Genomic DNA, 4713 nt, shown 5'->3' with positions numbered 1-4713 from the left:
TGATTTACTGAATAGAGACATTGATTTTTTTATGTTATAAGGCAACATGATTGTAACTACAAATATGCAAAATTAAACACATGCCAAAATTGAAATTACATTGTCTGAGAGAAATGATCTGCAACCTGTTAAACATCAGCCAAAACAATCTGATTAACACATTTCCTTGAGCTCACATGCAACTTTCAAGAGTATAATGGTCATTAAGAATGTGACAGGATTTTAACAAACACACCCATTCTATTTAATTTCCCTTTTCACTCCTTAAATTGTCAAAAAATTTTAAAAAAAGAAAACAGAGGCCTATTTTTGCTGTCTTTTCCTCAGAAATATTTTAGCTTCTTCCTAGATATCCTTAGAGATAGAATAATTAAAAGTTGTTTTTTGTCTTGTATGTGTTCTATGATATTTTAAATGTTAAAAAAATAAAAAAAAGGTCAGGCGCAGTGGCTCACGCCTGTAATTCCAGCACTATGGGAGGCTGAGGCAGGCAAATCACAAGGTCAGGAGATAGAGACCATTCTGGCTAACATGGTGAAACCCCATCTCTACTAAAAAAATACAAAAAACTTAGCCAGGCATGGTGGCGGGCACCTGTAGTCCCAGCTACTAGGGAGGCTGAGACAGGAGAATGCCATGAACCTGGGAGGTGGAGCTTGCAGTGAGCCAAGATCTTGCCACTGCACTTCAGCCTGGGCGACAGAGCGAGACTCCCTCTCAAAAAAATGCTGGGCATCGTAGCTCACCCCTGTTATCCTAGCATTCTGGGAGGCCGAGTCGGGAGGATCACCTGAGCTCAGGAGTTCAAGACCAGCCTGACCAACATAGTGAAACCCTGTCTCTACTAAAAATACAAAAATTAGCCAGGTGTGGTGGTAAGCGCCTGCAATCCCAGCTATATGGGAGGCTGAGACACGAGAATTGCTTGAACCCGGGAGGCAGAGGCTGCAGTGAGACAAGATCTTGCCACTGCATTCCAGCCTGGGTGACAGGGTGAGACTGTGTCTCAAAAAACAAAGAAAGAAAAGAGAGACAGAGAGAGAAAGAAGAGGGAAACCTCAAAGAGATTACACAAATAGCTTTATGTTAATGTAAAAATTATGTGATACGTTTTCTTTAATTCTCGTTTGTATTTTTTTACAATAAAAAATAATGATTAGGCCAGTCACAGTGGCTCACGCCTGTAATCCCAGCACTTTGGGAGGCTGAGACAGGAGGATCACTTAAGCTCAGGAGTTTGAGACCAGCCTGAGCAACATGGCAAAACCCTGTCTCTACAAAAGATACAAAAATTAGCTGGGTGCAGTGGCACACACCTGTGGTCCCAGATACTTGGAAGGCTGGGGTGGGAGAATCACTTGAGCCTGGGAGGTTGAGGCTGCAGTAAGTGGTCACTGCACTCCAGCCTGGGAGACAGAGTGAGACCCTGTTTCAAAAATAAATAAAAATAATAAGGATTAAATGTGTATAATTGTGGTTTCAGATTGAAGATATTGTATAAGTCATCATTCTATAATCTTCAAAATGTTCTCTCACTATCTAAAAGCTTTCCATCTATAGTTTCTGGTTATAAATCATATCTAATTGACAAAAATGGAAACTCTCCCCCAAATAAATCAATTCTTGGTTCATCTAATGTGTTCTGATTCTGGATCTATTCTGCCCATTGATACACTTCAGTTGAGAGATTAAAGAATCTTCTTTCACAAAACATTCTATTTCTAGGAATGTCTTCTGTATTTTATAACATAAAAAGAAGGATGAGTTTTCATGGACCTTTCATTGACTTTTTTTTTTCTCTTTTTGAGACAGGGTCTCACTCTGTCATCCAGACCAGAGTGCAGTGGCGTGATCACGACTCACTGCAGCCTTGACCTTCTGGTCTCAAGTGATTCTCCCACCTCAGCCTCCCTAGTAGTTGGGACCACAGGCACACATCACCATGCCCAGCTGATTTTTGTATTTTTTTGGTAGAAATGGGGTTTTGCCAATGTTGCCAGGTCTCAAACTCCTGGGCTCAAGCCACCCTCCCTGCCTTGGCCTCCCAAAGTGCTGGGATTACAGGCATGAGCCACTGCACCCAGTCTTCACTGACATTTTATTTTGTGCTTGAATTGCTTTAGGACTGTGAATTTCATGATTCTGCTGGGCGTTTTCCTCATATCCTCTAATTCTGGCTCATGTTTGGCTCCTCTCTTATTTTCCTCTCTTATATATGCACATATATGACATTTGCATATAGGTACATACATATACACATATGTGTGACATAAACATACACAATTCTGGGAATATTGGTAGAATTATTAGGAAAGGCAAGCACTTTCCTCTGGGACTGACTGCTATAAAGATGGTATCCTGCTGCCAGGGACCTCCACTGGAGCAAGTCTAAGAAAAAAGCCGAAACAGATGAAACCAGGAGATGAAGCAGAGAGAGTTGCTTCATTTGCCTCATAAATGGGAATGGGAAAATGGGAATGGGAAAAGGATAGTTGGCTACTGGAGGTGAGGTGCTGGAAGAAATAAGCTCTTAAGACCCCTTCCAGCTCTAATTCGGTCATTGTTTAAAATGTCTAACCTTAATACAAGGATATGTTTGTGACATTTAAAAGGCAGTAAGAGCTTCTCCACAGTTGTTTCCATTATGATCTAGTTTTTGCTGTCTTAAGAAGTTGTTATTTTTTTTTTTGTCATGGGAGGACGTGCTATTTTTGATGATTTTTGTCTAGCCTTAATTTTTCTGGTCAACTAAAAATTGAAAGCTTATAGCCACAATTCCCATAGAAAATATGAAGGCAGAATGATGTCTTTTAGTAAGATATAGGATATCATTCCTAAATATACCAATTCCTAATTCAATTGTTTATACCAAGTGCTAAAAAGGAGAGTAATTATAGGTCAATTTAAAAAGTATTAATAGAACATATTGCTCTTTCTAGAGTATATTGCTGATAACTTCAGTGGCAATCTAGCCCAAAGAGTTTAATCCTTTCCAGTGTGAATGAAAAAGAACACCCTTAAGAGAGAGATACCCATGACTTGCAATAATTTCTTTAATGTTCTCTAGAAATCAAGAGTACAGAAACAACCAAATACAAAAATTACCACAAAATGTATCATTAACCTAAATATTAGCAGCAAAAACTATAAAACTGTTAGAAGAAAACAAATAAATCTTCATAGCTTTGGGCTTAGCAATGGTTTTTTAGATATAGTAACAAAAGCAAGAGCAACAAAAGAAAAAAAAAAAACACAGATAAACTGGACTTCATCAAAATTTTAAAATCTCATACCTCAAAGACACCATCAAGAAAATGAAGAAAGACAAATATTGCATGTTCTCACTCATATGTGGAAGCTAAAAAGTTGATTTTTCTGGAGGTATAATGGTAGTAGCCCAAGGTTGGGAAGGGTCATGGGGTGGGGAGAAGAGAGGTTGAAGAGAGGTTGGTTAATGGATATGAAAATACAATTCAATAGAAGGAATATGTTCTATTGTTTGATAGCACAGTAGGGTGACTATAGTTAAAAATTTGTAGTATATTTCAAAGTAGCTAGAAGATTTAGAATGTTGCCAACACAAAGAAATGATAAATATTTGAGGTGACAGATATCTCAATTGCCCTGATTTAACCATTATACATTGTATGCACATGTCAAAAACACACAAGTATCCTATACATAAATACAGTTATTATGTATACATTTTAAGTGAAAAAATAACCAACAGATGGGAGAAAATATTTGCAAACCATATATCTGATAAGGGACTTGTATCTAGAATATATGAAGAATTATTACAAGCTCAAAGACAGACAAATGATACAATTTAAAAACTGGCAGGAAACCAGTATATTGGAGAGAGATCTGCATTCTCATGTTTATTGAATCACTATTCACAATAGCCAAGATTTGGAAGCAACCTAAGTGTCCATCAACAGATTAATGGATTAAGAAAATGTGGTAGTTATACACAATGGAGTACTATTCAGTCATAAAAAAGAATGAGATCCTGTTATTTGCAACAGCATAGATGGTACTGGAGGTCATTATGTTAAATGAAATAAACCAGGTATAGAAAGACAAACTGCACATGTTTTCACTTATTTATGGGAGCTAAAAATTAAACCAATTGAACTCATAAAGATAGAAGATGGTTACTAGAGGCTTGGAAGGGTAGTGGGGGAAAGGGATAGGGGTCATGAGGGTAATTAATGGATACAAAAATATAGTTAAAATGAATAAGATCTAGTATTTGATAGCACAACAGGTGATTACAGTCAACAATAATTTTTATACCCTCTAAAATAGCTAAAAGAATATAATTGTATTGTTTGTGACACAAAGGATAAATCCTTGTACCCTGACGTGATTATTACACATTGCATGACCGTATCAAAGTATCTCAGGTACCCCATAAATATCTACACCTACTATGTGCCCACAAAAATTTTAAAAATTAGAAAATAGAAATTGTTCAAGAATTTAAATTGACATTTCCCTGAAGATGACACATATAAATGACCAACAAGCACATGAAAAGATGTTCAATATAATTTGCCATCGGAGAAATGGGAATCCAAACCACAATAAGATACTACTTCACACCAACTAAAATGGTTTAAGATCAAAGACAGACAATAACAGGGTTGATGAGGATGCAATAAAATTGGAGCCCTCATACCTTTCTGGCAGGATTGTAAAACCTTTTGA

This window comes from Colobus angolensis, unplaced genomic scaffold (genome assembly GCF_000951035.1).
Source record: "Colobus angolensis palliatus isolate OR3802 unplaced genomic scaffold, Cang.pa_1.0 Scaffold425, whole genome shotgun sequence".
NCBI classification, from domain to species: Eukaryota; Metazoa; Chordata; class Mammalia; order Primates; family Cercopithecidae; genus Colobus; species Colobus angolensis.
This window is presented reverse-complemented; position numbering follows the sequence as displayed.